General features: G+C 46.6%; 1 protein-coding gene across 2 annotated transcripts in view; it reads left to right on the forward strand.

The window, feature by feature from the left end:
* The window catches only part of MYOF (myoferlin), a 179663-nt gene that overhangs the window by 13326 nt on the left and 154610 nt on the right, over nt 1-11727 (forward strand). The gene's annotated exons all lie outside the window — the stretch shown is intronic.

Below are 11727 nucleotides of genomic sequence, written 5' to 3' on the forward strand. Positions count from 1 at the left end.
AAAAAAAAAAAAAAAAAAAAGAATGAGGAAGTGATGTGAGAAAGACCTCATGGATATTATTCCCTGTGGTCTGTCCAGGCACTTGGTGCGTTGCCCAGACAAAGCCTTGGTTTACCCAGTGAGAACCATAGGACTCATCAAGAAGATCCCTATCAGCTCAAACTGATAATCACACTACCCGGGTATTCCCATAAAACCACTGTATTGTATTGACAAAACAATCAGGAAGGCAAAAGTGTTTAATCTACTGTGTCATTCCCAACCCTTCCTGGAGAACTAGGCTTAGGGACTCACTGCCTAAGGAAAGTGGCCCCACCCTATGGAAGCATGGGAACTCTCAGAGGTACACTGCAGGGTCTCAGTCATCTATAAAGCTACAATTGCCCCTAAAAAATTAATTAATGTGCCTTGTTTTTCTTTCCTCCTTCACAACACATCTCACCTGCGTGCCCCCTCAGCTTAGGGGTGCTGGTATTTGTCTGGTATGGGTTTTCCTTTCTAATCACGCGTGTGTTTCTCCTTTCCCCTAGGATTTGGCCCTGCCAAGAAGGCATGGGATTGTTATATCCTCTGCAACACCCAGTACATCACTGATGTTGAATATACATTTTAAATATTGAGCATCTAAGAAAAGAACTGGCAGGAGATTTGAGACACTTTGGTGTGATAAAGTCCTTGATGCTTAGTCCTGAAAGAGACCCTGGGAAGTCAGCCAATTGCCCTTCTTTCCAGCTGAATTACATTTAATATTCTCTCAGGTGTTTGTGAATGAGGCTTAGCAAAGAACCCTGTCAAATATTCATGAACTTTGAGTATAACCAGTTCCTAGCACCTGTTCTCTGGGGGCAAATCGGTGTCTTAGACATTTTGCATTCTTGTTCCTGGCAAGGAAAACGTGAAGCTGCCAGTTTTTATGTTGAACCTTCATACGTGAAACATACTATATAGAATGCCATGATATGGCAGTGGTCACGTGACTCACTGTCTAATTTCTATTGAACAGCTGTTCTATTGCACAGGGGTGTGCTCCGAGCAGGTCTGAGTACAGTTCTCACTCAGAAAAAGTTATGGGACATTTGATACCTTAAGCCTTATCAGTTAACTTCTTACTGGGCATGAGGGTGCAAAGGCCCTGAGCTCTGGGGCCAGGGATGCCTAAATGAGAATTCCAGTTGCAATCCCTAGTTGTTCATGAGCAGATAAAATCTTCAACTTCAAGCCTGGGCATGGTGGCTCACGCCTGTAATCCCAGCACTTTGGGAAGCCGAGGTGGGTGGATCACCTGAGGTCAGGAGTTCGAGACCAGCCTGGCCAACATGGTGAATCCCTGTCTCTACTCAAAATACAAAAAAATTAGCCAGGCATGGTGACGGGCAGCTGTAGTCCCAGCTACTCAGGAGGCGGAGGAAGGAGAATTGCTTGAACTCAGGAGGTGAAGGTCGCAGTGAGCTGAGATGGTGCCATTACACTCCAGCCTGGGCAACAAGAGTGAAATTTCATCTCAAAATAAAGAAAAGAAAGAAAGAAACAAACAAAAAACCCCAAAAAAACAACAGCAAAAAAGCACGTCAGTTTCAGTGTTCTTAATAATACCTCCTGCCTTGCAGGGCTGTTTGAGGATTAAATTAATGTACATGTGACATTGCACATGGCAATCTATAAATCTCCTTACCTATTTGATAATAGTTTCATGGAGCACTACAGTGCACCAGAGAGTTATTTCTGGAACTAAGGCTAGAAAAATATGTATAAGATAGCTTGAACTTTTAGGCCTAGGTGACCGTCTACTTAGCCCACAAGAATGAGATGCAAACCAGAATAGACATGAAAAGTTACAATCTGAGTAGATGAAAGAGTGAAAAACCTTGTGGAGAAAGTGTCATTTGGCTTGGTTTTAAATGATGAGTGGAAATTTGACAGAAATAATGGAAAAAAGACATTCCAGGCTCTGGAACAGCACAGAAGGACCAGGGAGCCATGGGGAGGAGTAATGTGGTATGAATAGGGTTTGAACTTTACTCATCAACCAGTCGGGAGCCTCGTTAGGCAGCAATGTGAACAGCAGATTCCTCCTAGTCAGGGAGACTAGTAAGAAGGCTTATTAGTTGAGTCAAATGCTTCTCAGGACAGGTGGAGCGCATCCCAGGGCTGGAATCAGAAGGAAGGCACTAATAAGGAAAGACACTGAGGAAGCAGCCTGATTGAATTAAATTAATAAGGAAGCCACACTGGACAGGCGAATTCGGCCATCCTTTCTCACATTCTACTGTGAAATGGAACATCAGACTGCCTTGCTTCCAGCTGGAGTGTGTGCCCTGTGGATGAGTGCAGGGCTGGTTGGGGTAGCTCTGGAAGAAGCCAGCATGAGGGCAGTAGCCACCTGAGGCAGCAGGCAGGAAGGCCACCAGGAGATCGAAGGAAAACAGAAATACAAAGTGATTTTTGAAGACAAAGCGTGGTGTCTTCCCAAAGATCAAATTGGGGAGCATTTCCTCAACCAAGCTGAGCTGTGGTTCATTTGCATAAGGTCCTTCTCTCCCTAGCGTGTTGTACTATCTGAAAGGATAGGGAGTCACGGTTCAGAATTGCTTCATTGCAAGGAGCAGATACTCACTTCACTGTACTCAAGGAAACCTTGGTTTTTCTAAAGCTAGAGAGAAATCTAGAGTCCAGATCACAGACCTCACAGGAACCAGAATCGTGTCACCTCACTTCTCCCCACCTCCCAGGGACTGTGCACCCTCCTGCCTCTGTTTCTCCCTGCACATGGCAGCCATTACTTTTCTGCATATTGGCTATAATTGTTGACTTTCTGCAAATTGGCTATCCTTAGTGAGGCCTCTTGCATGGACTTTGGGTTGCCACAAGGTGACTGGGTCCTGACTCTACATCCAACTACAGTGGCAGCATCTCATGCATGAGATAGCTCAGAGAAAAACACCCATTGGCTTGGTTTTGGTCAGATATTCAGCCCTGCTCCAATCAACTGTGGTCAAGGGGCATGGAAACCCAAGACAAAGTGGGTAGACCAGATGTGTCTACTCACAGGGCAGCCTTCTGGGGCCCTAGAATATGAACTCTCCACCCCATCTCCTTCCAGGGATTAGATCTGTTCTTTTCCATCTTTAATCTGTTGGTTGACATAACCTCTCACTTAAAGAACCCCCTTCTTTCTGTAATTAACACAATACCTGGAAAGGGATGTCCTTTGGATTAGAAAAATCAATTTTCACTCCTGATTTTATCGCTAGGAGCTGGGTGTCTTTGGGCAACTTTATTTCTGAGCCTTCATTTCCTCATCTACAGAGTGTGAAGAATAATCTATACCTCTCAGGGAGCTTGTCGGGAGCAATTGTGATAAAATATCTAAAGAACTTGTCATAGTGCTGACACGGAATGTTGTATGACAAGTGCTTGTGTCTTCCGGCTTTCATGCCCCACTTCTTCCCCCATTGCTGCAGGGACATACAGAGTCCTGGGGGACATTTCCAAGGGGTGGCCCAGGCTTAGCTGTTCAGAATAAACAGGATGCTGGTCAGCTGTGGCTGCACAAACAGCTTAAAGGCATTGCCTAAGTAGGTTATTTGTTTTTAATTGTGGTAAAACACATATAACATAAGATTTACCATCTTAACTATTTTAAAGGTACAGTTTTTTGTTTGTTTGTTTTAGTTTTAGTTTTTTTTTTTTTGAGACGGAGTGTTGCTCTGTCACCCAAGCTGGAGTGCAATGGCACCATCTCGGCTCACTGCAATCTCTGCCTCCTGGGTTCAAGCGATTCTCCTGCCTCAGCCTCCCAAGTAGCTGGGATTACAGGCATGCACCACCATGCCCGGCTAATTTTTGTATTTTTAGTAAGGAGGGGTTTTGCCATGTTGGCCAGGCTGGTCTTGAACTCCTGGCCTCAAGTGATCTGCCCACCTCAGCCTCCCAAAATGCTGGGATTTTATTTCTAATTTCCTGAGGAAATGGCCTACTGTTCTCCATAGAGCCTGCACCATTTTACATTCCCACCAGCACTGCACAAGTGTTCCAATTCTCCACAGCCTTGACAACACTTCTTCTTTTTTTCTTCTTTATTTCATAGTAGCATCTTAATGGGTGTGAGCATAATAGGTTCTTAGCAACTCTCTGGCTTGGATTTTCAGCTCACACTTGCTGCATTAGCTCAGAGTGAGAATTGCTGCAGTGCAGGCCTCGTCCTCAGTGATCAGCAGGATCACTGTGATGATCAGCAGCTCTCCTGTGATGGAAAGCCCGCCTGGCAAGGGCCCAGCAGCAGCCTGAAAGAGCCTGGTGGCCTCTTGGCCAGTGGAGCCCAGCTCTGAGGTCCGTGTGGCCAGAGTTGTGCTGGGAACCATAGCAGAGCAAAAGACATGTGAGAAATAGCGATCTCGACTCACTGCAACCTCCACCTCCCAGGTTCAAACAATTCTCCTGCCTTAGCCTCCTGAGTGGCTAGGATTACAGGAGCATGCCACCATACCCAGCTAATTTTTGTATTTTTAGTAGAGAAGGGGTTTTGCCATGTTGGCCAGGCTGGTCTTGATCTCCTGACCTCAGGTTATCTGCCCACCTCGGCCTCCTAAAGTGCTGAGATTACAGGCATGAGGCACCGCACCCGGCCCTCATTTCATTTTTAGGAAGTAGGTATTATTGCCATCTTCCTTTTCCCTATGAGGGAGCTGAGGCAGAGACAGATCAGGATTTAACTGGATTCCAGATGGTCCATGCGTCTTCACTGAGCTCAGCATGGATGAAGAGGTTTCTTCACAACCTGTGACTACACAACCAACTCAGATAAACAGTTCTTCTTCCTCTGAACGGATTGAGTTGTTTAGTGGTTGGGGTCATTAGGATCTAGTCTGAAAAAGGAAGAAAGTGTACCAAGAACAAAAGAACATAAAAAAAAACAAAAAGAAAAACAAAACCCATCCCTCCTCGGGTGAGTTTGCAACAGAGCAATGAAAGCCTTTATGATATGCTGTGACTCAGAAGCTCAGAGGTGACATAGCTTAGCAGTGAATCAGTTCCGCTGATAGTCAAGTTTGAGCCATTTTATTAGTGGAGACTGGAACCATAACTTCTTGTAATGTAAAGTATTAAAAATCCAATATTTGACTGGCAGGGTGAGGTCCACTTCATTTCACCTCCGTTTGTTGGTTTATGACCTTCATCATCTTTTTCATCTCAATAGTGCAGCTTATAAATTGAAAAAAAAAAAAATCCTTGCCCTTCTCTCTCTTTCTTTCAATAAACAAAACGTTATGTTTTTGTTTACCCCTCCTAACAGTCTGAATTCATTGCCGGGACACTCCCTGTCTCTGTCCCTCCTCTGTTTAGCAGCTCCTTCCTCATTCCAAGCATGAATCCATTCAACAAGTATTAATCCAAGTATTGATGGAGAGGGTACTCTGCCGGGCAGCGTGCTTAGCTCTGTGTATAGGGTGGAGAACAAAGCAAGTTTAGCCCTGTCCACATGCTAAACTTACAGTCTAAACTGTAAATAGGGCCAGCGTTCTTACAGTCTAAACTGTAAATAGGGCCAGCGTTCAGTGAATTAAGAATGCAGGCTGGGTGTGGTTACTCACACCTGTAATCGCAGCACTTTGGGAGGCTGAGGCAGGCGGATCACTTGAGGTCAGGAGTTCGAGACCAGCCTGGCCAACATGTTGAAACTCTGTCTCTGCTAAAAATACAAAAATTAGCCAGGCGTGGTGATGGGCACCTGTAGTCCCAGCTACTTGGGAGGCTGAGGCAGGAGAATTGCTTGGACCTGGGAGACAGATGTTGCAGTGAGCCAAGATTGTGCCACTGCACTCCAGCCTGGGGCATAGAGCAACTCTGTCTCAAAAAAAGAAAAAAAAAAAAAAGAGTGCAGTGTGTTTAAACTTCTGGAAAGGAGACATTATCATTATTGGCAATTATATTGATGGTGATGGTTTACTGGCTGTTAAGCACTGTGCTCATGCTTCACATGTACTTAGTTATTCAATTTTAACATACTCCTTTATCTTTTTTTTTTTTAAAGACAGAGTCTTTGTCACCCAGGCTGGACTATAGTTGCGTGATCTCAGCTCACTGCAACCTCCACCTCCCAGGGTCAAGCAATTCTCCTACTTCTGCCTCCCGAGTAGCTGGGATTTCAGGTGCGCACCACCATACTCAGCTAATTTTTGTATTTTTAGTAGAGTTGGGGTTTCACCATGTTGGCCGGACCGGTCTCGAACTCGTGACCTCAGGCAGTCTGCCCACCTTGGCCTCCCAAAGTGCTGTGATTACAGGCGTGAGCCACCGTGCCTGGCCTACTCCTTTATTTTCTCACCAAAAAAGTAAAAATAAAAATAAGAAAGAAGTCCTCACTTGAGAGCTGAATAAACTGAGTCTCGGGTAGAGTGGGTGAAATGCTTCGCTCAAGATCTCACAGCAGGGTCCAGGTGGAGCTGGAATACTAACGCCCACTGCCGAGGCTGTACCACCTATGCTTTCCCTTACGCAGCCCTGAGTGCTTGGTCTTGGTCGCATCCAAACTTGGCCCATCCTGTGGTCAGGCACACGAACTGAGCCCACGTGGCTGGCAATCTGGGCTCTACTGCTTACTCTTGGCAGTAACCTCCCTGGACAAAGCCAGCCCTGAGGGCATCTGGTCACACCACGCTGGGGCCTGGGGCATTGGTGCCTTTGAGCTGGACATCTTTGGTCTCAGAGGACTTGTCTAGGGCCCCAAATTCCCTCTTGTTTGCCCTAGGGTGTTGGACACATTATGATGGCTTCCATGTGTGAAAGTGCCTTGCAGGGCACTGACAGTGTAGAAAGCTTTTTCATGGGTGTAATCTTTTTTTTTTTTTCTTCAGAGATGCAGTCTAGCTCTGTCACCCAGATTGGAGTGCAGTGGTGCGATCCTGGCTCACTGCAACCTCTGCCTCCCAAGCTCAAGCAATTCTCCTGCCTCAGCCTCCCGAGTAGCTGGGACTACAGCAGTGCACCACCACGCCCTGCTAATTTTTTGTATTTTTAATAGAGTTGGCCAGGCTGGCCTCGAACTCCTGACCTCAAGCAATCCGCCCGCTTTGGGCTCCCAAATTCCTGCGATTATAGGCGTGAGCCTCCACGCTTGGCTCATGGGTGTAATCTTATTTGTTCTCCACAACAACACAAGGAGGTGCTGAGGACCGATATTCATACCCATTGTTCAGACAAAGATACTGAGACTCAGATATCAAGGGAGGCCAAAGCTGTGTAGCCAGAAAGAGGCAGGGAAGGACTAACCTTTACCTTTTTCCACTGCTTCACATATGGCTGGTTTTCTTTGTGCTTGGCGTCTTCTCGTTTTAATTCCACCCTCTGTCCCTGTCCCAGGCCCCACTGACAAACAACAGCCCGCAAACACTCCTGACTCCCAGCTCTCCCTCTGATCCACAGCAAACAACCAGCCCAGCTTGCGAAAGCACCCACAGGTGAAAGCCATGCACCGCATAGGAAGGAGGGTCGAGGAAAGTGAATTAAACTGCTGGCAGGGCCAAAAATTCCACTGAAAGAGATGATTAATGGTGAGACACCAGGGTCTAAAGCTGAGGGTAAACTCAACTGGAAATTATTTGCCTGGGAAGGATAGGATCTAATTATCAAGATTTTTGACTCAGCGCTTTGCATTTGTTTTCAAAGTTATTTGAAGTGACTATTTGGTTTTCTGTTGATACCATCTCTTGGATGGGGGAAGGGCAGAGGACCGGATCCTCCCAAAGCTTGCCTGAAGGAAGCAGTTGATAGTTCTGATCCAACACATGGTAATGTCCCCTGTGTCCTGGGCACTGTATGTCTTCTCATTTGACCCTTGCTGCAATTCTACCAGGTGGGCTTTTGTATCTCCTTTTTAGAGGACACTCGGGCCTTGAGAGGCCCTGTAGGCCCTACCTCCTTAGCTGGGTTTGAAGTGTATTTGCTGAATACCTGAGACTTCATTCATTCTCTAGCAAATTATGTCTCAGAAATACACCAGTCAGAAGCCAGATAGGTTGAGTGGCTCCAGAGCCAGAAGACCTATATTCAAATTCTGGCTCTGTTTCTTACTAGCAGGTAATCCTGGACAAGCTACTTAAATTTCTTGTGCTTTGAATAAGGATCATAATAATAGGTAACATTTACAAAGCCCTTAGAGGAGTGTCTGGCAGGTGGTGAGCCCTATAGATGGTAGCTATTATTCCTGGGCATTAGATACCAATCTTTATTAATGAAGAAGTCTAGATATGAAGAGTTGGAGTAAGTAGACCACGTTTACACCACTGGAGGGTCTGAAAAAGTGACAGGTCACCTGGCACCCTCTCCCTGCAGTGGCAGTTAAGAGCACAGGTTTGAAAACAAGGCTGACTTGGGCTCAAGCTCAGCTCTGCTACTTACTGGCTCCATGATCTTGGGCAAGTCAGTTAACAACCCTGATCCTCAGTTTCCTTATCTGTAAAATGAGTGTACTCATATCTTCTATTTTTGTTGTTGTTTGTTTGTTTTTTTGAGACAGGGTCTTGCTCTGTCACCCAGGCCATGGCCCACTGCAGCCTTGATCTCTAGGGCTCAAGTGATCCTCCCACCTCAGCCTCCTAAGTGAGTAATTGGGACCACAGGTGCAAGCCACCATACCAGGCTAATTTTTTAATTGTTTGTAAAGATGGAGTCTCACTATGTTGCCCAGGAAGGTCTCAAACTCCTGGGCTCAAGCCATCTCCCACCTCTGGCCTCCCAAAGTGCTAGGATTACAGATGTGAGCACTGCCCCCAGCCTCCCTTGTAGGGAACAGGCGTGAACGTATTTAATATGCCCAGCACACAACACAAACACTAAGGCAGTCAAGCCGGGTGCCTGGCCCTCCTGGGCACCCTTCCCGGCAGCCCTGGCAGTGAGCAGAGCTGGGACATGACCACGCCCCAGCATCAGCTTTTAGGAAACAGATTCTGGCTGAGTCATTCAAACGGACTGGACTTCACTGCAACTCCCTTGGAAAATGTGGGTTTGATTCAAGAGCCTGTATGTCTGAAAGGTCATTTCCAGAGGCCAGTGGGGCACTGGGAGTGGAGAGGGGAGCAGTCACCCCGCCTGCCTTTTTGCTGGGGCATTTCTGTTTATCAGTGATATCCGTGACTGTTGCAGAAATGTCCCAAACAGCCTCGCTTTGTATCACCGTTTCCACTTGCCCAAAGTGCCTTTCTCCTAGAACCTGTTTGGCAGCATCTTCCTGGAACGATAGGGCAGCCAGGGTTGAAAAGCCAAAGTCAGCGACACTCCCGGAGAGAGGTCCACCTGATGGGCCCTGTGTCCCTGTACTACCCCAGGTGTCTCTCAAGTCCTGAGGACGGAGGCATCTCTGCCGGCCTTTCTCAGAACCTTCTCTGCCCCTTGTTGATAGTAGAAATTAGCTGGCTCCTGGTGGCTGCCAGGCTGCCTGCCAGGGAGGAGCAGTCACTGCCCACATGCCAGCTGCCCCAGGGAAACTCAGAGGCCTGGAATGGAGCCATGTGGAAGAAATATTCCACCAGGGCGGTCCCAGCCTCACCGGGCACTTCCTCCAGTCACAGGGGCCCTGCCCTCCGGGGCTCCACAGCCTGGGAACACCCTGGGGGAATGCAAGGAGGCTGCCCTGGTGTTGTAATAAGAAATCATCTAGCTGGGCACGGTGGCTCATGCCTGTAATCCCAGCACTTTGGGAGGCCGAGGTGGGTGGATCATCCGAGGTCAGGAGTTCAAGACCAGCCTGGCCAACATGGTAAAACCCCATCTCTACTCAAAATACAAAAAGTAGACAGGCATGGTGGCGCATGCCTGTAGTCCCTGCTACTTGGGAGGCAGGAGAACGGCTTGAATCCGAGAGGTGGAGGTTGCAGTGAGGCGAGATTGCACCATTGCACTCCAGCCGAAAGAAAGAAAGAAGGAAGGAAGGAAGGAGGGAGGGAGGGAAGAAAGGAAGGAAGGAAGGAAGGAAGGAAGGAAGGAAGGAAGGAAAGAAGGAAGGAAGGAAGGAAGGAAGGAAATCATCTGATAGTTTTCATTTATTAGTCTTACTGTGTGCCAGGCCCTGGGCTGGGCACTTTGTATTCATTCTTTCATTTAGTCATTAAAGCAGCCCTAGTAATCATACTTACATGAACTTATGAAGTCCAATTTACTCCAGTCATGGAGAAATTACTACGTAGTAGGCATTGTAGGGGGAATAACAATATTAATAATACATAGTCTCAGCCTTCAAGGCATCACCCTCTGGTCTTAATCCTCCAACTCTGGAAACTAATTGCTCTTTGTCTCTTTTGACCAGGGTTTGAATCCCAGCTCCATCACTTACTAGCTGTGTGACCTCTAATAAGTTGCTTAACCTCTCTGTGTCTTGGTTTCTTCCTCTGTAACTGGGAATGACCATAATAGAACTTATCTGTTAGAGTTGTGAAGATTAAGTAAGAGAATCCATGGGAAGTACTGGGAACAGTGACTCCGTTCAGAGCACTTAATAATAAGTGCTAGCCATGTATGGGTGTGGTTTAGGGGTGTGTGAAATGTTAGGCACAACGGCAGATGAATTCATTTGGGGCTTTATATATCTCAAAGGAAGGGAGGCATGACTCAGAGACCTAGAAAAGGTGAAGAAGTATTTCTGAATGGGAGACCAAATGTAGACTCCTGGCTGAACCTAGAGATCTTATTGTTCTATTTTGTCTACTGAAGAGCTGAGTTATTCAGGGAGCTTTTGTAGACAGCTCCCTCACTTTTCCTGAGGCCATTTCAGAAAGACACAGCAATCTAACTGTGCAGGACTTGGGGGCACGTCATAAAGCTTATGTTCCATAAGTCTGGGGGAAAGCTTCGAGATTATCTATCTCACCTGAATGCATCAGTTTATATATGAGGGACTCTGAGCTTGAGGGTTCAGCCTCGTATTTTCCCAAGATGACAGCTCAAAGGAAGAGACGTCACAGATGTGAAAGTCCAGTCAGAGGGGCTGGGCCGACATCTGTGCTTTTCCCTGCAGGATTTTTAGGATCAGTGAGATGGTGTGTATTCGGAAGCATTTCAAATGTGTTACCATCATGTTACTTCCGTGGGCACCTAGTGTTATTGGTTGGACTAGTCAGAATTCTCCAGAGCAGCAGAAGCAATGGGATGTGTGTGCATGTGTTTGTGTAGAGACAGAAAGAGAGATTTTAAGGAACTGGCTCATGCAGTTGTGGGGGCTATCAAGTCTGAAATTTGCAGGGCGGGCCAGCAAGCTGGAAATTCACATAAAAGTTGATGTTGCACTCTCCAGTCTGAATTCCACAGCTTAGAAACTCAGGCAGGGTTTCTGCGTTAGAGTCTAGAGGCAGAATTTCTTCTCCAGGAAACCAGTTTTTGCTCTTAAGACCTTCAGCTGTTTGGATGAGGCCCATCTAAATTATAGAGGGTAATTTTGCTTTACTTAAAGTCAACTGAGTGTAAATGTTTATCACATCTACAAAATATCTCTACAGCAACATCTGGACTTATTTTTGACCAAACAACTAGACACCATAGCCTAGCCAACTTGACACATAAAATGAACCATCCCAGCTGACCACCGGCACAGATGTAGCAAGCCAGTCTCAGGAGTCCTGATGTCTTTCAGGCCTTTTTTTTTTTTTTTTTTTTTTTTTGAGACAGAGTCTTGCTCTGTCACCCAGGATGAAGTACAGGGGTGTGGCCATGCAGCCTTGACCTCCCAAGCGCAAGCAA

Source organism: Mandrillus leucophaeus, unplaced genomic scaffold (genome assembly GCF_000951045.1).
Source record: "Mandrillus leucophaeus isolate KB7577 unplaced genomic scaffold, Mleu.le_1.0 Scaffold331, whole genome shotgun sequence".
In the NCBI taxonomy this organism is placed as follows: Eukaryota; Metazoa; Chordata; class Mammalia; order Primates; family Cercopithecidae; genus Mandrillus; species Mandrillus leucophaeus.